Here is a 27,166-nt window from a genome sequence, read left to right as displayed (position 1 = left end):
TGAGTGAATGAAGCTGAGTGCCTTGAAGCCATTGCTCATGAACATGTTTTTGGTTTGAAAATAGTCTTAATTTACCCATAACTCCTGGCAATTTTGTCCTTCTTAAGATACTCAAGTCCTGGGCTGCATTGTCCAACTTTATGAGCCTAGATATCCATCCAAAGTCAATTTGTTAGATCTGAGCCACAGTCTGTCTTTGAGAAAGCAGCCTCTGACCAAAGAGGAGATTTATTTTCTTAAAGTATTGTACTTAATTTCTTGAGATAATTCACATTTCTAGTATATCCATCATATGCTCCTTGTCAATTTCCTGCAAACACGAAGAAGCAGCCGCTCGAGCCACAATACAAATCTGGAGTTGTTATTGATACCTGTTGGCGAATACGAAGCCTCAAGTCTTGGGATCCTACAAAGCCCACACAGCTCACAGTGCCTGTTTCTCACACCAACTTAGTCCGCCCACACGGGGTCAGCCCAGACACACACTTTCTCCCGGCCCCGGGGCTAGCCTGTAATACCACCTTTGTGGCTTAAAAATCGACAGATGCATTTATTCAGGTACCACCTTTTTGTTGTTCTCTGAGACTTCAGCCTGATTTAGTTCACACTTCAAAGGAAGAGGTTCGCTACAATGTGTGTATGGATGGCCTTTGTCAAACTGCAACAGTTGGAGATTCAGCTGGCTTCAGGCTAGGTTTGTGTACAGGTGCGCACAGAGTTCTCTCGTATCGGCACCAGGCACTTAAGGTTAAATAAATGGTTGTTAGTGAAACAATTGTTCTATTTAGCAGGCTGCCGAGTTTAAACTGCACAAAACATCCCCTGTTAAAAGCTGCTTTTGTCTGGAGAGGCGCAGCGTTGTTTGGAGAAGGTATCCCACTTTATTACACCTGTACGTGTTTGAATGAGAAGTCAGATTATTTACAGAATCGTTGTGTTTATTTCTGCATATTTGTATATAAGAAAACTGGGTTAAGAGATGCTGGTGGCACTTTCAGCAGCCCCTTATAATTTTTAAAGCAGAAATACACAAACACCCTCGCTCACACACATACACATAGTGTAAGCTCGCTCTCTTAATCACCACCTTCCTTCAACACCCTCTCCCCCGCCCCCTCACAACCCCAACCAGAGTATTTTCCTGCACTAATGAAATTCACTGTAAACTGTGTGGCCAATTAACTGAAGCACAGATAAATCGTGGAGCCTTTTAATTATCCAAAATTCACTGGAAACCGGTGTAAATAAGTAGAGGTGCTTAAACCAGACCCTGGCAGAGTTGTGTTTCTCAATGTGAACGTCCAGATTCAGATAAAGTGGCAGAAAATTGCAATCACTAGAACAAATAGTCATCTTTCATGTTGCATTTTGCATGTCAGAGGAGACATTAAGATTTTAATTAACAGATTTTAAGGTGCGTGTCTGAAGGAAAGAAAAGTTTGCTGAAATTGTAATTCCAATTATGATTGCTGCAAAGAAAAAACACAAAATGTAACACCGAATGAAAAAAGGTTGAGCTGGTTTTGTTCTGTCTTACCAAGGATTTCACTTTTGTTTTTTACTCGTTGCTCTCTCATTACCTTTGATGACAAATATAAAATGCATCACATTTATATAAAGTTTTTAATTACCTTAAGTAAGGCATGAAGTGCCATTGTTGCAGAGTGGGCCAATTAAATCTTTCAAAAGTAGAAATGCTATGACTAACATTTGTATTTGCAGCTGTAGAACCTGTGGTGTAACCCATTGTACCTGCAATATATCTTGTCATACTATGACACAGTACTACTCTCATACTGCTCTGCCAAGATTCACACAGTACAACACCGTCCCTGTTCCACAGCACCATGCAGTCCAACTTTCAATTTTGTGTCTGATTATTTTCTTGAATAATCCTTTTATTGTTAAAGTGTAATTTTTAAACCCAACACATTCAGTTCACTCTAATGTTAGACTAAAACCAGTTTATTGTTCATTAGCCTACATTTGTTTCTCTTGGGGGTTGTTGTTAAGGGTTAGGGCTACATTGTTAAGATTGCGGCTCACGTACAAGAACATCCTTTCTTACTATCAATAAGCACTAATTAGGAGGTTAGAGGAGGATTAGCATCTGTCTGGTCAGTCGCCGAACTGCGTTTCAGCACACTGTGTGCAATAAAGTTTAATCAAATCAAATTGAATCTAAGTAAGACAAGGAAAGATAAGCGAATCCTCATATTCAAGTCAATTTGTTTAATTAACATTTTAATTAACAAGCTAATTGATTATTAAATGACTGGCCAATCAAGTTATGTACATCTAATTTACGCTTCACCCTTCATTGTGTAAAATATTACCATACAAATACCAGTCAGTGATATTCAAGAAATGTCTTGTATTGCAGTTTCAGCACATTCGGCCTGTACATTTGACATATTGGAGCTGCAGTTGTGCCCATTGGCTGCGACAGCTCTGCTTCTCGGAGCAAAACTTGAACCACATGAGACGCATCAGTCATATATTAAACCCTGTTGAAGCAAAAAAAAAAAAAAAAGAGATAGATTTCACAGAATACACATGCACTGCTTTCTGTCAACAAAAGATATCGTGTCGCCATCGCCTTGTCGGTGTCCCCTGCCAGACAGAAGACCCTTTCTGGGCCCTCTGGTCATATGAGTGAATTCCCTAGAAGTTCCCCAATCAGTATCTTGTTAGGCTGTGACACTCGGCCTGATGTGGCAGCTCCATTAACCAGCAGAGCAAGCTTGCTGACAGGCTGCATGGACTGCAGCTCCCAGGAGTATGTGGAGGGGGTGGTGGCGCTGGAGCACAGGGGGTGCACCCATGATGTAAACTGGATGTACCCCTTTGCTCCTGAGTGAACCACTGTCATATTCCACCGATAAAGCCTCCATGCCCTGCCAGTCTTAAAGAGTGTCCTGTGGGATCTGTTGTGTCCTGTTGGGATTCAGGGCTGCTCCCTGCAATATAAACTGATTCATTACACACCTTCTGTACACATTCCTTCGCATGTGTAAGGTTGATATACAGTAAACAGAATTAAGTGCTAATATTCTTTACATATACTTAATATGAATAAGGATAAGTTCCAATGTATGTGACAGGCTGTAGGGTTCCAAATAGAAATTATTTGTTCAGCTAATCTGCTTTATCTCCATGTTTCCATGTGTTGCTCAGCTGCTGTATAGCTTTGCCCCTATTGGCCAAAGTCTCTGCTGATTATTTCTGCTCTACAGAAAGTCGGGCTAAGGACCCAGTGGCAGCAGCACCAATCTGCACCTCATTACTTCCCCAAAAGGCCTGAGCTTAGTGCAGGGTAATAGACAGAGGCCCAGCCGCCCTCATTTGTCATGGGCTCCTGGGTTTGATGCAAAGCCCCCCTTGAGCACTTGTTGCTGAGCTCTAATCCTGCAGTAGACACCAGCCACGCTTCTCTGCTTAGCCATCCCCACTCTCCACCGTCATGGCTCATGATTTCACTTTCATTTGATGTTTTAATGAAATCCCTGAGACTCAGTTGAATGGCAGGCCCATTGTTGGCAAATTATTCTATCAAATGCAAGTAGAAGGGAAACGTGACTGGAGTTATTTGTCTAGTAAATATGAGCCACTGAGGGTTCACGGTGTTTTGCGGCAGGTGAATCCGCAGTGGAAGGAGTAAAATGACACAGGTTGACTCGCAGGAAAATGCTGAGAAAATGACTCATAGAATGCTGTTTTCATGGTCTTGCTAGCCCTCCGCATTCATCCATCCGTGCAATTTCTGCAATAACAAACAATAATGCCACTACAGCTGCTATGGCAGAAGTTAGTTGTAAAATGAGTTGGGTGAAATGTACTCAATGCTAGCAGATAGTGTACGGAGCAGACATTTAGTATACAATGGCTGACATTTATTCCCGTGCAGACTAGTATATTACCTAGTAGCACCCTTTGTTGTGCCTTATTGCAAATAAGTGCTGTGGGGCAGCGCCCGAAAGGCTGGGGAAAGGTCCTTGATGAAAAGGGCCGAGTATCATTAGCTGAAGTTGCTGTGTGTGCCAGTTGAAAGCCTCTCTAAAATGTAAATCAAACTAATGCCCAAACACTTCCTCTCCTTTCCCCGCAGTAATGTTATTCCTTTCTTGCTGATGCTGTCGAGGGAATACGGTGTTGTTCTGCTGTTTGCTACCGGCCACGCTGTTGATTTCTAACTTTGCTCCGTGGTGGCCATCCTTCCTGTCCCCTGACAGGGCCCAGGGATCACAGTGTCTGCACGACTACAGGCTATCTCCCCTGCAGTCTGCTCAAATACAGTACGTGGCCCCACAAGCGATTAGTCGAACTTATTGACTGCAATTGCATGCTTTGGAGCAATTAGGTGCTTCATTATGCAAATAAAGTGCACTAATTGCCTCACGTTCGCTAATTGATTATAAGATACGGTATATGGTCGACATTAGGGTTGATTCCCTCAAAAAAAGATTTGGCCTTCAACAGTTTAAGCTGTGCACTTTGTGAATAAATTAATGATGGCAAATAACACAGTGCGCCTTTTACCCGGTACGTCACTGTGCGCTCAGTTCTGCAAATTTGAGGCACAATAGAAAAGTCGGAGGAGAAAGAGATCTCTAATTAAAACGAATCTGTGACAGTCAGAAACACTAACAGTTACAAACGGCAATCTGATGGTAGTCAACAGGGGATTCTCCATTAATTGGCAAAATGAGGCTCATCAATCACACAGAGGGGGAATGCTGCACAGACAGTATCCTGTCAGAGTCACCCACTGTGGGGGGAGCAGCATGACGTGTGTCTCAGGGACAGAGTCACGTAGAGACGGAACAGTTTCTACTCTCTCTCTCCCTCTATCTCTATCTCCCTCTCCCCTGACTCTATTTCTCACCACATGTGGCTCTCAGTAGACATCTCTCCAACTCATTCTGACAGGCTTTGTTTTTCCTTGTCGCATTTCAAATGGGGATTGGCTGGCATTCTCTGCCAGTCAAGGCCGAGACAGAATTGTCAAAACACACTGTTGAATTTCAGCTTTCAGAGGATATTCTTTGCTGATGACATGTGCTGAGAGGCTTGCAACTCCATACTCCCGCTCCTCATTCAAGCACTCACGAAAATACTGGTACTGCTGATCTTCTATTCAGGAGACCTTGATCATTTTATTGGATTTAAAATAACTCTTCTTTTTTCCCCCCAAATACTGACAACCATCTTTGAAGTCTTTATTGGCAGGAGCGTTTTGCTATTTCTCTGTTATCAATCAGTCAAAACTGGTATAGTGGTATAGGAGCGATGTATGAACTTTGTATGAACCTAACAAGAGCGGTAATATTCTTGTTTTTCATGGTGAGCATTGCATTCCAGTGATTGAGCAAGCCAAATAAATGCGGGGGCCACATAACATACCACCTCAGCCTACAGGTCAATAAATATACCCCAGCAATACTGGACTGTTTTGTCAATTGAACCAATCAATGGGCTGCTACTGGTCTCCATGTAACTCGTTAGGTTTAGGCCAATCCCAGGCGAAGACTTGAAATAGTTATCGTTTTCTGTATTGCTTCTCTGTTTCATCGTATATCTGTCCCTCACAGATACCTGATATGTCCACACACTCCCACAATTGCACATGTGTTATATGTTGATAATTAGCGTTTGCAGGTGCATCAAACTCATCATATGTCAGACATGTCAGGGCTAATAGGGTATTCACAGCTATCTTCATAGCTGTCACTAGCAGGGCTAATATACTGCAAGTCAAAACAACAGTCATGTCTGTGTGGGTTTTTATTGACAATTAACCTCCAATTAGTGCATGGATAGATAGAGTGACCCCTAGAAGTGTTTATGGTTGTGTTGATGATGGCCTCTCCATGAACATGATTACATGAGATGAGCCAGTTTGCCGTGAAGAGGGATCTCTGGCTGGCGCACCGAGGCTAACGGTAACAGACGGAGAGAGGCATTTAACACGTTGCTGTTAGCTGCACACACATGTTTCAAAGCCATTTTTTCCCTGCCGTTCTGTTTTTTCCTCTTTTTCTCACTGTCTCTCTCACACACACATGCGGTCTGTATATTGTTGGTGGGTGTAGGCCCTGTCATTTAGCAGCAACAGGGGTGTGTGAGACACATCTGCACCTGCACCAGCAGCTGACCTTGAATTGACTTTCTGTGATGAAGACTTATGGTTGATCCCTGGGCTTTTTGCCTCGATGCCTTGCAGCTTTCCATCCTAACTTAAGAACATGGGTAGGAACCATGCAGACCGTATATCTGTTTCTCTGTCGCGCTCCTTTCTTTATTGTTTTTCTCTGTGCCATGACTTTCAAGGGTACTTGAACATACAATTGTTTGAAAAAATTAAGAACGTTGCCTTGAGTTTTTGCAATTTTTTTTTTTTTTTTTTGATAATAAGTATATAGTATGTGGAATTTTAACTTTTTATCCAAAATCTTTGCACATTGGAGTACTCTTAAAAATCAATGTGACTTTTATGCTTTCATGCAGGCTGTCTGTATGAAAGCATACATTTTGAAAAACAGAAATTTATCTTGCAACAATATTGACTCCCCTCTCCTCACTAGGGCAGCCTTGTCATCGGCTTGTTATTCCATCTGGCAAGACAAGAGTATAATTCTCTCTCTTTTTTATATATATAATAAAAGTACACTTTTTTCTCTTTTCTGAGACGATCACATAACTTAAACTACATAACATAGCATAAAAACCCAGCAAAAATACCCCCACAGATAGAAATGCTTTGCTTTCTCATGTATCATGAAGGTCGTGGCTAATTAACTTCATTTTATAACTCGATGCAACGTTCTGAAAGTAAAATTCCTGTTCCTTTTCTGTATACACTGTGTGAGGTGACTTCTAGTTGCAGCATATCTGAGGCTTGAATTGGAAGGTTGATTCATCAGTGCGAAAGATCAGCAATACTATTATATAATAATCTATTTCTTTAATAATAAGCCAAAGGTCCAAGCCTGTGTACATAAGTAAAGAAGTCTACTACAACCTTCAAGAAGCATTCTGATGGGAAACATCCACCCACTGCTCGTAATATTCTGTTGTACTGTAAGTGCCGCTTAACGGTGTGCTGGAGCTAATGACTGCGCTTTACAGAAACCTTATAATACATTTTAAATCAATTCGTTTTCAGTTTAAATCAGTTCAATATTAGATGACTTCAGCAACTATGCTGTAGTGTTTTGTTCCCAGTAGCAACAACGAGGAAATGATCTGAATAAGCTACAGCTCTGATTTGCACCTCTGGCTAGAATATTTTCCATGAGCTGTGCTGAGGCTGATGGGTACTGTAGCATTCAGAGCCAGCTCTCCAAACTGATGGAAACAGCAGAAACAAAGTTGGAAAATGTATAAAGGATGGCCAGAACATACACCTATAGCATTGTGTAAGAGACTTCCACTCTGCTACTACGCTCCACTTTGAGAAACACTGAGGCTTTTGTGTAATGAGTTGTTCGAAATGCTAATTTACAGTGGGTGAAAAATGCTTGTGGAACCATCAGCCCCACCCACTTAACAACTCCACACCAGAACTGCTTCGCGATAATAAGATTGTTCTGTGAAAAGATGTGTTTTCCTGTTTTTGTTGTTTAAAACACAGACACACATCCCTCGTTACAAGCCCAGAGTGCAGGGATGTTTTAACACACTAACGACGGCGCCAGCTTAACTGCAGATTCGAGCACATTTCTGTCCAACCGTGTCCTGCTGTCACAGAGCAGGCGCGGGTGTGAAAACACACATCCAGAGGTGTAGGTAGGAGCAGGCGTGAACTGAAGGGACACGTCGGTTGGGTGCCGCCGCAGCTCAACAGCAGCGAGGTGTCTTTCCACTGTAACACTGTACGGTTGCCGTCATCGAAACGCCATCCTACTGGAGATGTGCTCGCTGTTTGGAAAAATAAATTCGAATAAGATCTCCAGCACAGAGGAGCGGATCATGGCAGCGATCCTTGTGATTGAAAAGCGCATTGTTTCTGGAGGTGATGTGGCAAAATAAAGAATAACATGAGCAATTTGAATGACTGACTGCAGTTTTTATGCGCTCTGTGGGCTGAATGTGCTCTTGGGGCGTGTTTGTGATGGATAGTACAGCAGGGGTTATGATGCCTCGGGCTTGTTTGATCCAGTGGTCATATTCTTAAACCTCTGTGAGCAAGGTCATGATGCTCCATCTGAAATATAATTCTATTTGCATGTGCTCCATTGCCCTACTCCTCCAGTCTGTATGTACAAATCTGATTTTTAAAGGCTGCTTAAAAAGAAATTTTCAGTATGATGTGACTCGCGGACTCGTTTGTCCCCTTAATGTCAATGTCAATGACAGTTTTTAAAGTGTGACAATGCACATGTTTTTTTCTGAAACGCATGGCTCACAACTTTTATTCAGTAGCAAACAGACATAGACTTCAGTAATCAGTAAAGGCAATTTTGCCGTCGTTATTACCGACTATACATTTTCGTTTTTCGAAAAGCGGCCATTAATGCACATATTCAGGAAGACTGCCGCTGTCTGCTCGGAAAAAAAAAAGCCTGTAATCACCCACTTGAACCGTTGAACTACCTGATCAACCCTCACCTTCACTCTGTAGCCTTTAGTATAATTTTTTTTTTTTTTTTGCTTGCATTAACACTGTTTGGTCTTGATGCTCCTGTTGCTACCAACACACTTTATTTTTTTTTAGCCTTTGAGTCTTCATTTCAAATTACTGCTATTATCCCGTTCTTATGCTGCTTGGGTAAGTCTAAAACAGTGCAGTTCACATGCCAAAACCTAGACAGCAGTTCAGCATCCCACTCAGAAGGCAGTGCTCTTAAAAGCAGCCAATCTCAGTTTACATTTTTATGTCCGATAACAATATTGGATTGTACCATCCTCCACTTTTGTGCGAACCACAGAGACGTACAGAGTACCTTAAAAATACAAATTCCAAATGAATGAATACAAATGAAGCTTCTGTACTTTGGAGGAGGATTCAGGTCAACCCCAGTTTAAGCCTCCCAGCAATATTAACAGCATTAATAGTAATTACAGGACTGAGTGTTGCTTTTTGACAAGAGAGTTGTGAGCACCTCCATAGTTCGGGTTGTTTGCTTTATTTACCAATATTGATCGATCTTGCTTTGAACTCAGCAGAGCTAGCTTATGGTGGAATAATGCACGTTGAAATGCAGCCGTTAAAACTGCTTTTCAGGATGTTGCTCTGTAAATGTGCTGCGCTCAAAACTCGAGATTATGTTGTTGTTTTCATACAAACTCCTTTTTTTTTTTTTTAATTGCTCAAGATAAAAAGAAATATTTAGGGCACAGTGGCCGTGATGGTTTGAACACTTCAAAATCCTTCTTTTGATTCAAAGTTAACTGCAGATCTTGTGATTAGCCGCTGAACTGGCTCATGTTACACCTCGCAGGTGTGTGCATATTTTTATTTATGTGTATATAATAATTGCCATCAGGCATCTGTATATTATGCAGGGGCTGTGCCGTGTTTTCGTATCAGTAGTTGCGCTATCAGAGAGCAACAGTTATTGTGTTTGTGTGTGTTTGTGTGTGCAGCGTGTTTCGGGGAGTGCAGGAATGTGTATACATGAGATAGCTGCAAGGCATTACAGAACGATAGCCGAGAATGAGGCTTTTTTCCGCTGAAGTGATTAAAATGATTGAGGACAGTGGCGAACTCATTCATCTCTGAGCAAGGTGATGAGGGACATTCTGCATGTGTGAGCGTCTGAGCGAAAAGTGCCTCGGCGCACTCGCGTATATGTGAGCGCGCGCGTGTGTGCTTATGTGTCACAGATGTAGAACAAGTTGTGAAATGGGACTGGCGTGGAGGCGGCCAGAGAGATGTGGAGCGATGCCCACAGGAGGGCCATGTCTTTTCACTGTACATCCGAACAGACAGCCAAATATTTATCATCACCCCACCGGAGTCTACATTTTAATTTGACCTTCATCACAACAAAGTAGGAAAAAAAAAAAAAAAAAAATCCTCATTGCCAACCTCAGCGCCTGTTGTTTTGTTATTTCTTTGTCTGGTTTTGTTTATTCTAAAATGGTAACGTAGAAAACGGGGGGGGGGGGGGTTAGCAGCAGTCGAATGGGAGTTCCTTGAGGTTTCAGTGGATGTGATTAAGCTGGACTTTAATCAGTTTGTCTCCTCTGTTCAGCAGATTCTCTTTAATTACCTCAGTGAGGGGAGAGAGCGGGTGGTGCAGGTTGTCTTGCATGTGTGCCATGTGTTATTTTTATTTTTATTTTTTTTTATCTTGCAGTAGATGATAGGTAGTAGGGGTAGTAGCTATTTTTGACGCTATTAGCATTTCTGTTCTACCTCTACTTGACACCAAGGTTAAACCACACCCCGTACTTTAAGTGTAAGTAGAGCTAGCCTCAGTGGCCTTGTTGGCTACACATAACCACTCTCAAGCACATCAAGTGTATGTCTAAACCCACTTAGCATTGGCAGTCTTTTGAAAGTGTTGATTTGAGGTCTATGGGTTCATGTTTCCCTCCTCTTTCTCTCTCTCTCTCTCTTTCACTCTACCCTGCCTCTCCCATCAACTGCTCTAATCTCCTGAATGCCATCCACACTCACCGTTCATCCCCTGCCTTCAGGATTGGTTTCACACAGTGATCCCCTCACTGACCAGACAGACGACTCAACAATTAACCTCTGAGGCTGACCTGAAATATCTCAAACCTTCTCCCTTCAGCATCCTTATTGGCCTCTAATAGATTTCTAACAGGTTGAAAAAGGTGGATTGAATTTCACCCGTCCAACCCTTAGGCTCTGTGCAGGAATACTGTTCAGTTTGTTGTCTTTTTCTCCTTCTTTCTTTCTTTCTTTCTTCCCCCTTTGCTAAATACCACAGTCGTGACTGTGGTACAGGATGTTGTCTGAGCTGAATGTGTAATGACAGGGCCAGGCCGGTGATACATAGTGTCAATGTGTTAATAATGGCATTAGTCGTTGTGGCGTTCTTCACAGAGTTATTCTCCCGATTGCTTCTTCTCCATTTCCATCCCGTTAAAGCCCTCCATTTTGGTTATTGTGCTAATAGCCAAAAAGCACTCTGCTGGAGCCAGCTTGACTGAAACTGTATTCCCCATGAAGAAGATTAGTCCCAGTGTTATTTAATGTCACTTTAGCCATTATTGCAGGATTTACAGCCGATGCAGCGTCTGTTCCCTACCTTTCTGGTTATCATCCCACACCGGGCTGTGGATGTGCCCTGCTGTGCTGCGGACGCAGGTTGGCAATCCACTGATTCCCATCTCTCCATTCTTTTCAGTGGAGCTGAGTGACGCCCTAAGTGATCTCTCAGTGCACCACTTTGTGCGCTCTATGTTTGCTCTTTTCATTGTTACGTCCCGAAAATGAATCTACCTGCTGCCAGGCGGAGGGGCTTAAATCAAAGTGTGTGTACATTTTGCTTTGCGTGCGTGAGCATGCGTGTGTGTGTGTGTGTGTGTGTGTGTGTGTGTGTGTGTGTGTGTGTGTGTGTGTGTGTGTGTGTGTGTGTGTGGTCATTGTGTTGGTAGTTGAAGGGAGAGCATGTGCAGATCAGATTGTAACCAGTAAGGTAATGATTCATAAGACAGCCAGTAGGATTTATCCACTAATAGATCTCCTGGGAGATAACCTAATCCCCCAACAATATCTTCTTATCATATTACAAGTGAACTATGTACAGAATGGGCCTTTTCTATCCACAAATGAATACTAAGCCCTATACTTACCTTTAAGCTTATTAGATTTGATCTGAAACAGAGCAGTATCAAGTATTCTCCCTGATGCAAGGCTGATCAGAGATAATAATCCTATCTGAGATTAGTTTTAATTTCACAGTCTACCGATTGCCATGACTTGACATGACTATAGAAAACAATGTATATTGTTGTTTTTTTTCTTTTTTTTTTCTGAAGCTGTGGTATTTAAAAACACTCATAAAACAACTCAAAGTGAGTTCATTACAATCAAGGGAGTAGATTCTGTCCTGGAGATGTACGACATACTGTAGGACAGTAAATACGCAGTGTAATCTGTTCATTGAGTGCTTTTGTCATCCGCAGAGATCACAAGAGGGAGCTTGTCAGTGGCAAATGAAAGTTAGACTTCTTTTCAAGGTGCGGATTGGAGATTAGTCGTAATGCTCATCTCTATCTTTCTGTCCGCTTTCACAGAGATGATACGATTTGCAAAAGATGAGACCCCCCCCCTTCTCTCTCTCTCTCTCTCTCTCTGTCTCCCTCATCCATCTATTACTTCCTTGTCCTCACTCTCTCATGTTACCCATCTCCTTTCTTCTCTTTATCCCTTTCTCTCAGAATGACTAAGCTCCAAAGTGGGTTGCTGACTCTTTTCAGGATTCCAGGAGGGAGAGATTGTATGAGTGAGGAGATATTCTGAACAGAGCCCCCAAATGGCTTTGTGTTGCCACACAGACTCTCAGGACAGCCACTAGATTTTTGGAGTACTTCATTACAGCAGTAGACATGAGAGCTTCCTCGTGTCAATTCTCAGTGATTAGCATTGCTACATGGTGTAATGGGAAAAAAGTAATTTCAAGCCAAAATTCAAAATTCAAAAAAGTAATTTCTGGTTAAATTAAAACCCGAGAAAGCAGCAGAAGAGCAGGGTTACATATTAACTTACTGGCCCACCTATACCAAATAGTACATTACACACAGCATAAATCCATACGTCCTGCTTCTGCAATGATCATAATGTATTTTACATCCTCTCTTCCAAACACTGATAAATCTGAAAGCTCCATCCAAAGGCTTCTCTCTCTCCTGTATGATATTTTTTATGGCTTTAATTGCTTTTGTTCGCTCGATGCGGCTGCCGTCTCATCTAAACACTGGTTGCTCTAATTGGCCCTGTGCAGAGGGAGGGACCAAACCTTCCTTTGCTGTTCTGTGCTCATCTGGAGTTTATTTATTTAGGTCCTGGGCGTGTTGCTTGATAGTTATCCACATGTTCACAGATCACCAGCCAATAGGGGAAGGGAGACATCACGGTCCATTAGGCGCTTAATGAGAGATCACAGATGAATTAAGGTATTTTCTCAGGATTTGCTTTTTTTTTCTGTCCATCATAATGGCATATGATAGTAGATACACTTGATATCCTTTAAAGCGTTGCTGTAGTCCTGAGCGATGAGGTACATACCCATCCTGCCCAGGTTATCTGGTGTTGTGAGTACTTTACAGATCCAGTCTTAAACCTCCTGTACTGCTTGCAGATTCATCGAGGCCGCCCCATTAATTTCACACATGTCTGATGTTTAGGAGTTAAAATCTGCTTGATTATGTCAGTGCTTTCTGAGCAGGACCACACGAGCAAATGAGAGACACGAGTCAACGAGGAGAGGGAGGTGTTGCCAAGCAATGGTAAACATTCTTGCCCTTGAGGCTAGCGTTAGCTAGCATACCGCCATTGACAGATATTAAAACTGACAGTTAAAATCTCACCTCCTGTTCTCGCTGAAAAATAGAGCGCGTCTCTTCAACCATTTGCTCATCCAGACTCGTTTAGCCTTCTGCTTTTGTTTTTCTCACTACAAAGCATGGCTACAGCAAGTTGTTGCACCACGTCAGTCTCTGTTTTGTTTACATCTGCTGCCCCATGAGATCATGTGAGATCAGGTGAGGTGGTGCATTGCTGCCTCTGGCACGATAATAATAACAGTAATAGTATCCTGTGGTGTGTGATGTGCTGTTATTTTCACATCTTGCATTGTGCGCATGTTTGAGATTAGAGAGAACACGTGCGTTGATGCAGTTCAATTTCAAAATCGGTTCGGATTTTAAAGCTCTTGTCTGCGCCTGTCTTCAGTCTGTGAAAGAAATATTTCTGTCAAACCTTTTTTCCTCTGATCCCATGTTTTTTCTTGTAAAGACTGCATAGATTTACCTTCTTAGTCCTCTTAATTTACCATCAACCTGAGAAGCAGAATTTACTCTTAATTTTCATTTTAAGGGGTCACAAACCAAACCCCAAACCTTTAACCAACGACTTGGTTAAAGAGGAGGCCTTCAATTACAAAAGTATTTGTACAGAAAAACATGGTGTGTTATTAGTTCTGTACCTTACTTGACATGGCCAGCAGGGGACCCTGCATGGCGCCACCAGCAAAGTCTATCCAGCTGCATTGGATTACAATGCATAAACAGGTGCTGTGCATTCAGCCATGTTTACTCACAGAGCACACTAGCACTTCCGATATGTCTCACTTGCAATAGTCTTTAATTTAGGACATGGAATCAAGGTTTCCTTTGAAATGCAGCTTTGGAATTGTGCCAGTGTCATCTCATGCTGCTTAATTCCCTGTTTCACGTTCTCAGATAATGACAGGATTTTGTATTGACTGTCGAAACTGCTCTTATTTCAGCTCTTGTTTCATTACATGGCGTTGGCGTGTGTTCAATAGGTCGCTACACAAGTTTGATTCATGATTGTTCCCCACTGCTTGTTATTAGTGCAGCATCAAAGCTAGACTTGGTAAACACATTTGCATTTTAATGACTGATATAGATTGTTCTCCTGCTCAATACCACCATCAACCCACAACCCACCCCTGCCTGCATAGATAGAGGGTGGGCTGCATTTAGTCTAGTCAAAAACATCCACCAAACACACGTCGTAAGTCACACACAGTACGGTAAGTGAAAATTAGAATGCAGATGCAGCGCGCACAATCACAGAAGGCTGCTTTGTTTTGAAGAGGTTGCATAGTCGGCTATCAACTCTGCAAGGTTTCAGGTGACAGCAGGCCAAGAATTAAAAAAAAGTGTGGATATGGTAATTAAGGAAATAACTGGTTTAATGTGTCCACATTGTGGAATGGTGCAGATAATGTTAATGAAGAAAGATTGGGCAGTTGAAAATGATATCTCAGAGCACAAATGGATGTCATCTGGGCCGCAGTCAGCCAATGGCCAGTGAGTATTTGAGGAGGCAGATCATTTCTGTGTCCCCAGCTCTCGTTTTCTAAGCGTGCCACCTGCAGAGGATGATGCTACCCATTAAGGAGAGTTTGCCTCTGTGGGCATGTAATCTGATGCAAATTGGAGCAACAGACTGCCAAATGAGTGCAGTGATGGTGCTACGGAGCGGTTGTAGCAGGTAACACAGCCAAGCTAACGTTACCTGTAGTGCCGAGGTGTGCTTGTGTGTTATGCAGATACCTGTCTTGATAAAGATTCTGTGAAACTGATGAGTCCCCGCATTGATCCTTGTGTCTTTTAATGCCACTTGCCAAGAAACACTGTACACTGCGGCATCGAGTGGAGGTTGTGTTTGCAGTGGAGGTGCTCAGACCTCAGTGTTTGGCTTTTTCACCACTATCACTGTCAACAAGTGCCCAAAGCCAGTGCTTCTCTAAATATGTGCTCAGAGAACAGTCTGTGAAAGCCCCTTCCTTGAGGTGCAAAGCAAAAAGACAAAACAGTAAGTTTAATGTCTGTTTACTCTGCAGTAACATGCCTTTCTTCCCCTTTCTACCCTGCTTTCTCCCACTCTTCTTTGTTCACGTTATGATAATATTCATGTCTGCAGTATTTTCAGGGGAGAACAATTTATGTATCAGAGTGGAGATAATGTGGTCAAATGTTTTCCTCGGCGCTCCGCTCACTGTTGAGGTCCCGTTCTTGGGTGTGCGCAAAGCCTCCAAAACCTTTTTGCTATGCCACCCATCGACAGCCAAATCTAGCCAATAACAATGATTTTCACGGATGGTGCCATGTTTCTGTGGAGAAAAGAAAATATAATTGGCTGAAGAAAGTGAAGTTTAAATGCAGGGGCTCTTGTTTCAATAAAAGAATGGCTTTTTTTATATTACTGACAGTACCGTTGTCACTTCACAATAGTAGACAGGCTGGAGGCTCTAATTTATCTGTTTCTTTGTGTTTTCCTCCCCACACTAGAAGGGGAAGGAGGCTGTAACAGGGCCCAGCTCCACAGGGGAGAGTTGTGTTTAGTTGTGGCATTGATTTTATAAAAGGTTGCGCAGTGGGGAGGCTAGGTAGGCCTGTCAACCTTAGCTCTCACCAAAGCACGTCACACCGTCAAGCTAATTGCGCCCCCTCTGTAATCCCAAAACCCAAAAAAGGACACAGTATGCAAACATATGTCCGCATATCCTCCCTTATTAACGCGTGACTCTCATCTTTTCACATGAAAAAAAGGAAATTGTTGTTAGCGCCCCATAAACATTGTGTTCCTGTTCCTTTCTTATATTAAAATCAGCTGTCAGGTGGGCAGTGCTGAGTTACATGCACCCCCCCCCCCCCCCCCCCAACCCCATTTTTCACCTCCCAGCATCAGTCGACAGATACAGTGTTTTGCAATTAGATGCACACCATGGAGGGAGCTTACAAATACAAGTGAGAAAGACAGATTGACAGTTTTGTGTGCTTTGATTCGCAGTCAGTTCTGTGCTCTGCTGGTCCGTTCGCGGGAGGACTGAGGAGGTAAAGGGACAGAGGGAGCAGAAGGAAAAAGAGAGGGTCAGAGACATGAAGACAAAAAGGCAGAGGAAAGACTCGGGAGGAAGGAGATGAACTGACAATGAACAAGCTTTTATTTTTACAGTTTGGAGGACACACATATAGCCAGAGGCAGTTCATCAGCTGTTTGCCAGCGCTCTCGCCCCCATCTTCTTCTCTCTTCAGAGGGATTCTTGTCAGGGTCAGGTGTGGAGGTAAACTAACGTGGACACAAAACATCCACCGCCGCTCCTCTGAACTTTACAACCAGAGCTGCTGAACTTTTATTCGACGCTCTCTGTTTTAGCTCAGTCACACTGTCAGCGAAACCCTTCATCACGTAACGCACATTTGCAGAGACTGAGGAGAAATGCCCTGCGTGGTATCGCTGCAGCTCGTGGTGCTTTTTTTTGCAAGGTAATGCCTCAAGAATGTGTGCGTCATTTGTGCCTCCCGTGGCTGTTTGTATTTATGTGTGTGTGCATAAACATGTGTGGCAAACACATGGAAGGCAGCTGCTACACACATCTATTATTCCACAAATAAATGGATTGTAAGTGCCAGTTTTCTGTCACTCATTAGGCACTAATCATTGGCAAATCCACTTGCCTTCTAGCAAGTACATCTCACTGTACCCCCCCCACCCCCCCCCTCGTCGTTTTTTTTCCTCTTTCTGCACCGTGACACCAAGCGTTTTTTTTGTTTTTTTTTTGATTGGCGAGTCACTCAAAGCTCCGCCTGCTGAGCCACATGACAAAAAAACTCTTGGGGAGATCATTTTATCTTACTCTTGATTGCCAGATAATTATCAGTTAATTATTTAGAGCCTTAAATTAATTTGCTAAAAATAGTCTCTGTGCCTCTGCGTTGCCAATGGAGACGGCTCCATTATTCCTCCCTCCCCGGTCTGCACGGCTCCCTCTCGAGCTCCCCGTCTTTGACAGCTACTTCTGCCACTCATGTCTGACTGTAATCTAATAAAAGGGGAGGTTGTCCTTTTGGATTTAAAGCAGCCCAGTTTAAGTCTAATGCTGCAGCACTGAGGCATGTTGTGTTTGTCATGCCTCTCACTGCCACTTGTGTAAGCCGGGTGCAGTTTACGGCGTGTCAGTCAAGAGCACTTCAGTCCAGCTATGGGAAACTGAATGTATGATTAAAGCTAGGTCCACCTTCGGTTTAACTTCTCAGGCCCTGAGTTTAGATTTACCAGGCGAACTTTGTTTCGCAGCATCCACTATCGTCTGACCTTGCGAGTGGTTTTGTCCACCAGTAACTTTACAGCACTCTTTAGTGGATAGCATCTTCTTTTCACTTCTAACTCCACTCTTTGGACACTTCATTAGGCTGAAAGTGTTCTGAACAAAGAAATGTGCTGTAAGTGGTCTTATAATGGGATTCATTGGCTTAAAGAATCGAAATTTACCCACCCAGCCCCCACTTTTTTTCCCCCCCTTTCTCTCTGCATGCGCACACACACATGCATGCACACACAAACAGACACACACTGAACCGAGGGCCAAACAGGCTGACCTGCTGAATGGGTTTGTGCTGCGGTAATGATAAGGCTATTGAATGGAGCTGTACTCTGTCATGCTAGCTGCTGGGCCAGTGGTCTTACTGAAGGAATCTGATCAATATACAGTCTCTCTCTTTCTCTCTCTCTCTCTCTGACTGTCTCCTTTCCAACCCATCTTTTATCACTCCTGCCACCATTCTTTCTTCATCTCAACCTTTTGGCACCGAAGCAGGATTGCTTAAAGCGCTAAAAACCCAACCATCTGCATTGCTGCTGTTTTCTCTTGGCAATTGAAAGCTATCAGTATCACTAAATATGAGCTGTTGCCCTAAACGGTCTTACCCTGATGAAAAGGTTGATTTTCATATTTTCAATAAATAAATGAAATGATTGAGACATTGATTTTCATTTCATCTGAGCATTTTAATGACTTTTGTGTAAAACCTCGCTGGTGGACCTTGCCAGGTGTCAGATTTCTCCCTTTCTCACACACATGCTACACTCACATATCCAATTGATTTGAATAAATCAGTCTTTGTTGTGGGTTGTGGAAATAATATTCTCCACATCCAGCAGCTAACCCTTGCTCTCATACCCATATTAGAACAAAGCTTGATTTTATTGTTATTTACAGTGTATCAATGTAATTTACATAATATCCAGGAACAGTATAGTCTGTGCTCTGTTCGTTGTGCAGCGCAGACTGAAACAGTCCAGCATTAAGGCAGGAGATTCCACTGACATTTAAAGCATTCGCCAGCAGTCCAGAGGCAAACATCAAAGGCAGCCCAACATGATGTCCATTTGCAAACCGCACTGCCTGCCTTGATTACTGGTCTGTTCAGAAGGCGTGCATTAAGTGGCCACCTAAGAGGTCCCATTTCCAGCTTTATGCACAGTGATCACACAAAGAAGATGTAATCTGGACATGGTGTGAGCAAACCTGGGTTAAATAGCACTTTTCCCTTCATTTGTTTAAAGCCGCTGTGAGCAGCAGATTGTATAGACAATGTTGACCGCTTCATGGTAATTCAGGCAGTTTTCATTTGTCAGTTAAAGAGAAGTGTTTTGTGCTAATTTGCTTTTTTGTTCAGCATTCATTTGCATTGTTTTGAAACAAAACTAATAGATAGACGAAGGGAAAATTGTCGTTGCAAGCCTTATTTGAAGATTGTACGCGTAATGTGTCTGCTTTACTGCATTTTAATGACTAGTGAATATAAGTAAGAGGAGCTGCATATTAGTGAGTGAATGGAGACACAGGAGCTCCATAGATGTACGCTTTTAAAAACACAGCAGCAGGTTGGTGCCGTGTATTTGTGTGCTTTACATTTGCCCATCATGCCCTTTAAACCAAAGACTCAAACAACGCGGTCTGACCTGACAGTTAAAAACTCAAATAGATCAAATAACACAGACTAATAATTACTAATGCGCACATTAAAGTCCTAACAGGAAGTAAAGAATGCAATCCATACGATACATTGATTCGACTGTGGCATCTATATAACACAGATAAGTATGACTATAATACGCCTACGGTGGTTATGATCCGGTGGAAAGCAGGCTGGACAATGAGTGTGTGTGTCTGTGTGAGAGTGAGTTTGCAAAAGGCTTGTTAGAGCCAGATAAAGACAGTTAAAACAAATAGGCAGAGAGACAGAAACACAGCACGAAACAAAAAGTACAGACCAGCAATCGTGATTCATCACTGTCATCGTTGCATAGAACCACACAGACATGGCATGTGCAAGGAAAGAAGTCTATACTGTACGTCCCACACAGTCTTTGTACTCCCTCCGCAGCGAAGCCAGACAAGTCTTTTAAATTGATCACACTGCAAGGAAATACCTAACTTTCCTCCACTATTGGAGGCTGGGAGCACAGTGCATTGGAATTATAATATATTATCTGGGAATAAGGCGAGCTAGGTCAAAAAGTGGGACAAAGTAAATGAGACACAATGCAGCATCAATGGCAGCAGCTGTGTCTGGTTCTACAGAAAGCTGTGTTGACGTAAAGCGATGTTGTGTGTTACTTCGGTTTTCAAAGGTGTGCAGTTGCTGCATATAAACTAGACCATACACTTCAGCTGACGTGTGATTACGAGATGAAAAGATTTTACTTATTTTCCCAGCAGGTTTAACCAGCTCTGTTTGTGCTGAGGGAAAGAAGGTGCTGGTTGGATTCATTGAAGACAAATCAATGAGCGTGTAACACTGGGTATCAATGGCATCGCAAAGATTAATTATTAAAGATTTTCCACATAATGAATAGTGAAACATGCTGTATTGTGTAAAGGCCGTCCGATTGGATTTTGTGCGGATGTTAAGTTGTGCAGTGTTGTTAACATGCTTGCGTTTGTCTATTAAATGACACGCGTGATGCCCGTGCATATCCAGCACCTCTCTTCGAGGGGCATCTCTGCAGTCATTGTAATTTAGAGGTCGGAACTGATGTTTTCACCGATTGGATCAGCGTCAATAGAAGCGAGAGACTTGACCTTTTACAGTTTGACATGAAATAACATTGTAAACACAGTGGATTTGCATTGTCATGTTTCCAGTCGCTGGAAATTACACAGAGAGGCACACGCCGCGGGCATCGATGTGACATGAGATTACTTTGGATGAGGATGAAAGGACGACAGCCACCATAAAAGGTTATCAAAGTTAAAAAAATGTGTGTGCGCGTGTGTGTGTTTGCCACTAATCTCAATGTTGCCTTGTTGTGTTCACATACTCTCCATCACCGGCGCCATTATAGTGGACACCAAATTATTTTTCCCTGCACTCTCTCCCCCTTTTTTAATAGCCTATCCATGATTCAACAGGTCATTCCCATGGACCTAATCCCCTCATATCTAATTTATATAGTCCCTTTTCCTTTATCAGATGTAGTCATTACACCCACCAGTCTCCCCCTCCTCACTGGGTTGTTCCAACACCAGCTGGGTGCTGTAGTGAAGAGCTTTGAATGCTTAAGCAGAAGCAACCTTCCTCTCTACACGTATAAATATTTCAGGGACAGACGGGCAGAATAAATTGACAGTGAAATTGACATCAAATCTGGCTTTTAATTTCAAGAGAAAAATGATGTAGGAGCTGAAGGGGAGATGATGGAGAGGAGTGTGGGGAGAAGAGAGGTCACGACCCCTGTGTCAAAGTGGTAATATAATTCACACAGCCTCTGATGTGTGGAAAATACATCCCTCACACTTGTTAAATACATATGCATATGCTGTCTGTGTATTTCATATGCACTGCGGCACACTCTCTGTATAGTATGTATGTGTTTATACACATGCAGCAAGACAGATAAGGAAAATAAATACAGATTTTGACTGCAACGTGACCTAAAGAGGCATGTGAGGTTCTGAGGAGTCACTGAGAGCACTGAAGGTTAAGAGTTGAAGGCAGAGTCTGATCACTGCAGCGGCACACTGAAGTATTACATTAATTACATTTCGTGAGGAGAAGGGAGATGGCATCGAATAATCACCACCCTGTTGGCACCTTCTGTAATCCAACAGAGAGACGGAGAGAGAGGCGGGGGGAAAAGAGATACAGTTTGTGTGTGCGCCTGTGAGTGTGTGCGCGTGTGTCCGCCCGCATGTGCGCAGCGACAAAGATGGATCAACGGGATAGAGTTTCATGATGGCACACCGTTGATTTTCATCCAAGGTGTTGTTTTGATTACTTTGGACAAAGTCCAGCAATTTTCAGAGAGCATTGTTTCACTAAGGCATTCAGCTTGGTACAGATTTAATTATTTTCACCATGTGAAATGAACCTGACTGGAATCCTTTATTCTTGTGCACAACAAACAGGCTCCCATTTCACATGAGCTGAGATTGAAGGGGCCTAAAACTCATTCTCTTGTTCTTTTTTCATATTTAAGTATTAAGTCATTTCTTTATCCAGAGAGCTGTATAATCAGTTAGCACATGCAGGTTGGCCGTCTTGCTCAAAGACACTAAACAGCTATTGCTGCCGTAAAGGACTAATTCCACAGCTTTTCTCATCGGCCACAGTTGCAGCAGGACTCTTGGAACGACGGCGTTGGCCGGTCTGCCGTTCAGTCAGTCTGTCCCACCACTTTGATCCAGAGTGAAATATCTCAACAAATATTGGATGAATGGCAGTGGGATTTGGAGCAGACATCCATGTTTCCCACAAAATATGGTTCAAACATTGATGGTTCCCAGATGGTCTACTCTAAAGACTTTGGCGATTCTTTGCCTTTTTCTTTAGCGCCACTGTGAGGTTGACAATTTTGCGTTGAGGTCAAACGTCTTCGGATGGACTGCCTTGATTTTTGGCATTCATGATCCCCAGATGATGAACTGCGATAACTCTGGTGATGTCCTGAATCTTTAAATCTAATTTGCAAATTAGTAAATGTTACTGCTAAATTTAAAATTTTCATTGTGGCAATGTTAGCTTGCTAGCATTAGCATCTTGCTCAAAGCACCCCTCTGGCTAACTACACTGTTGGTTTGATAGAGCACATTCACTGAGTACATTCAGAGATGTGACTGTGATTTATGCCCTTAAAGATTCAGTATACTGCCTCCTCTCAATTCCCCCCCCTTCCTCTCTCACACTTCCCTCTTCCCCTCATCCACCTCAGCATCAGGTCACATCCCAATTTCCCACAGCTGGCTGCTCTGCTAATTCCCTCTGAGAGCCCTGGTGTCTCTGCCACGGCCTAACTCGGGACGCTGTCAGCCTCTTTCCTGCTCACCCTACGGACCTTCCTCTGCTTCTATCAGCACGCACAACAGAGTGTCCTGCCCTCCTCACTTAGGAACCTGACATACAGTGTGCAGAGGAATACTATAATGCCACTTCTTGTCTAATGGGGATGAAGACCATTGTAAACCTAACAGCACAGCCGTAATGAAGCTTTGCCTTTGTCTTTCTTATTCTCCTTTTTTCACTCGTGTTCTTGTTGAGAAAAGCAATGCTAGCAAAAGAAAGTGAGCTTTTTAAATAAAAGAAGCAGACAGCCAACACAAAGAATTTTAGATTTATTATAGAAAAATAACGCTGCTGTTGCATCCATACATACTCTGAGTAGCTAGAATTACTTTTTCTATCTGCTGCTCTGTGTTCTCTCACCCTCACTCGGTGCCCTGCCACTGCACTCCATTCCTTCATCCCTTTCTCATCCTGCTCTCGCTCTCAACATGATGTGTTGTGTCCAGTCAGTGGGCAGCTTTGGTGTAATTTGGCCCACAGGGGCTGTTGGCAGTGGGTGTGGGGATAAAGGGAGCAGGGATGGTGGGGTTTGGAGAAAAGCAGGCTTAGTGTGGGGCCTTGGATGGAGGGGCCAGCAAGCACAGGAAAAGCATTAAATAAACATTAATGCAACTAGGTTACAGGAGATTTATTAAGGAGGCTTTTTGGGCCCCCACTGTAGGGTTTTATGCAGCACTTTAATAACTCTCTCATGCGCACAGGTAAACAAACCAGGTAATTTATTGCCATCCTCATAGGTGGCCATTGTGAAGACTGTTTTAACTTTATTTTGGCTTCTAAATGGATTTTTTTCCTCCTCTTTCTCTTCCTCTTTTTTTTTTTTGTTATCGTGAAATTGAATGGAGTCTGGCTCCAAAACAGCTTTTTTTTTTTCTTCTTCTTTTTTTTAACATCTAGGGTAAGTCTGACTTGGATATGATTTTGATGTCACTTTGTGGTGTTAAAAATGAGCGCCCTTAATCGCAGCTTACTGATGTCAAATGTACCCTCTCTGGCACGTCAAACACACAGATAAAAAGTGACTGATTAAACACAGTAATGAGGACACTGTGGCAGGACAAAGAACTAATTCTAGATTTTTACAAGGACAGGGCGGGTTTTGGCAACAACAGGAGATTTGAGAGAGAGAATTATAAAAACATGAACTAGCAGAGCAGCGCCGTTGACATCGCATTTCACATCTGACGTTGTCTTTGTAAATCAGCGCTGTCAGATGTGACGCTGTCAGACACTGGAGTTGTGTAAGCCAAGCCTTAGTGTGATATGTTAAGCGAACTATAATTGTTTATTCTACAGTTGTGCCAGCTTCGGCTATTGAAATACTCCTATTCCCATGCAGAAATTCAAGACAGATAAGGCACGGAGCTATAAAATGCCCGTATTTGCAAAATTGAGCATTCTAATCTGATCATTAGCATAAAATCCAGTAAGCACTCAACAGATATCCACATTTGCAACACTGAGCCCTCCAGCCTTGGAGCAATTGTCTTGCTCTGCGTTGGTGAGGTTCAGTGCTCAGGAAGTGCAGGCGGTAGCACATCTCTGAGGACGGCTAGAGGAGGAGAGCAGAGACTTGCAAACAGAGTCAGGGCGACCAAAGGCTGCGTGATGCTTTACCTTGAGACCCATCGCCTCTGCTCCCTGCTCTGCTCCAAGCCCAAGTGATGTGAATACCAGACACGGCTCAGACAGCATACTTCTGAAAGTTCACTCTGAGTAGGAGAGAAAGAAGGGAGTTCTTGTTTGAGCGAGAGAATTTAATGGAGAGAATATCAAGGGGAAATGTAGAAAGAGAATTATAAAGGGAATGTGTTTGAAAGAGACAGCGGTGGACGGGAAGAAAGGAGAGAGGAATAGAAAAAAAGGTTTATCTTTGCAGAAGGAGAGACAATAAAGGCTACAATGACTGTGAGAAACTAAGGGAAAGAAAAGAGTAACAGACAAGCTGACAGAGAGACACGAACTGGGTGTGTGCACCTGTGCTATACATATATATATATGTATATGTGTGTGCGCGTTCATTCTTTGTCCGTATGTGTGTTTGATGAAGGCTCTGCCGTACCGGTTGTGTTGCTGCGGGATAATGTGTGTCAGGCTCCATCAATATGACATGTCTTTGATGTGGAAATGCAAGGAGCAAAAGCCGAGCCAGCCTCAGTCCAGTCCCCAGCGGGACACATCCACCACTGTGCGTGTGCATACATGTGTATTTGAGTGTGCGTGAGAGAGACACTGGGGGGGGGGGGGGGGGGGGGCACAAGCCACAACAAGCAGCAAAAGTAACCACTGCCTCAGTGTTTTTTAACTCGGGAAGCAACAGTTGTGGCCTGAACGTTTCCTGAGCTGAAGGCGCTGTGAGCTCTGCTGCTGAGTCCAATCAATATTGTATCTAAATGCTGTTAATAAGCAGAATAATATCAACATGTCTTCTGCTGCTAAATTGACACATTAATATTTGGCTTGCTTTTTTTTTTTTTTTTTTTGGCATGAACCTGTTGCCGATCCCTGTTTCCTGTCTTCAGTGCAGCGTTATAAATATGTATGCTTTTCATGATTTTCCAATTATCATTTTATCCTTTGGAGTCAATTTTCAATTCCGACCAATTAGGCATTGTTGCGAGGGGGTATTTTAAATGAAGCTCAGCCTCACACTCGAAGCTGACTGACTGGAGCGGTATTTTTGGGTGAAGCGCCGAGGTTCAGTTTCACTAATAAATGACACTGCACCATATGGAGCTGTTCACGCTAGATTGGTCCCTGGAAGGGGATTTTTCTTTACAGGAATCATTTTAAGTCTTAACCAGGCAAATACAAGTCCAATACAGTACAAATCTGTCAGGAGTTTGGATGTTGAAAAGATATCTTTACTTGGCAAAGTTTTACTTTTGCATCTATCCGTCGGGCCCCTGAGTTTTCACACACAAGTGCAGTGAGGGGGAGGTGGACAAAAGAAGAGATGAAGGCAGTCTGACAGAAGCAAGGGGGATAAATCAGGTCCAGGCAGACAAGGAGATAGAGACAGAGGAAAGACAGAAAGATGAGTCCATCCAACGGGCCCGTGTGTGGGCTTGCTGCTAACCTGGACTGTGCCATCGATGCTGTGTTTTGGTAAACACTAGCTTGCAGGGAGGTGATCCAAGCAGCCTACCCTGTCAGTGCTGTTATTCCCCCTCAGCTACACGAAGGCCTTTCGCACACATACAGGCTTACATGTGAGCGTATGTACAGTAAGAGCACAAATGCATCACACCCGCACAGGCACATGCGTATGTTTTATTTATATATACATGGAAAGAGAGTGCCAGGGGAGACGGAGCAATCCCTGGACCTCAACATGGACGTCTACCAAGATGACAGAACAAACAAACAAACAATGCATAAATGGCATTGTAGAAAAACAGTGGCTTCATTTGATGATGACAAACTGCTCACAAAGCACCAAATCTGCTGGCCCTGACAGTCACAGGCCACATGCCGTACCACCAGTCTTCGTATGTTGCCAAGGCGACTGCATATGCAGTAATTGCTTATAACTGTACCCGTGATGCAGAGAACTAGAAGCCGCTGCTTCAGTAAGTAAAAAGTGGAAGCAAAGTCTGAATCTTTATCGCTTCACAATAACTGCAACAACTTACTGATCATTAGTCGAATTGGAGAATATGTCAGAATCAGTTGCACAGATCAGTTTGACGGCATGAGGAGGAGCAGGTGCTCAGTCTGATTCAGGATTGTTGTTACACCTTTAATGTCTGGCCATGCGCAGCCCTTTGCTCAGCAGCCATTTAGAATAGACAGCACAGTACCAGTGACCAGTTCATGCGCTTTATTCGTTGAAATTATAAATTATATTTACACAGAACTCAAGTATTACATATTAACATAAAACTCTTCAAGCAAAACTGTTCAATTAGTACAATTTGAGTTTCATTCTCTTGGTCTGGCCCTCACTTCTACATGTTATGAGTACACTGTGCTCACCAAAGTAAGCTGTAAAATCTGGAAAAGTAGCCGCATTATTAACGGGGCAAGAAAGGTGAGCGCATGTTGCAACATGTTGTAAACAACCCCGTGGATCAGTCAAACGTCTTTGTTCGAGGAGGCGAGCGGCAACAAAGACTCAAGTTTTTCTGCTCCAAGAGCGAACTATTCATGACATCAGAGGTGTGCTCCCTTCCGCTTTGGCTGGAATACAGTGGAAGCTAATCTGGAGAAACCTTTGGCTAGTTTTTAACCTTTCTGATAATATGAGTGCTCTCCTTTGTTGCTCCGTTGGACATGCTTTTAGAAAGTGTGTGTATGTTGTGTGAAGTTGGTGAGTCTTGGAGTGTCCAAGCGCAGTCTCCATGAGGTCAGTGGCTGCTGT

The 27,166-nt window shown here is 43.0% G+C and overlaps 1 protein-coding gene across 7 annotated transcripts in view; it reads left to right on the top strand.

The window, feature by feature from the left end:
• The window catches only part of diaph2 (diaphanous-related formin 2), a 372,410-nt gene that overhangs the window by 278,892 nt on the left and 66,352 nt on the right, over positions 1 to 27,166 (top strand). The gene's annotated exons all lie outside the window — the stretch shown is intronic.

The sequence above is a fragment of the Chaetodon auriga genome, chromosome 9 (genome assembly GCF_051107435.1).
Source record: "Chaetodon auriga isolate fChaAug3 chromosome 9, fChaAug3.hap1, whole genome shotgun sequence".
Lineage (NCBI taxonomy): Eukaryota > Metazoa > Chordata > Actinopteri > Chaetodontiformes > Chaetodontidae > Chaetodon > Chaetodon auriga.
Note: the sequence above shows the minus strand (reverse complement) of the source record. Positions and strands in the feature narration are given on the sequence as shown.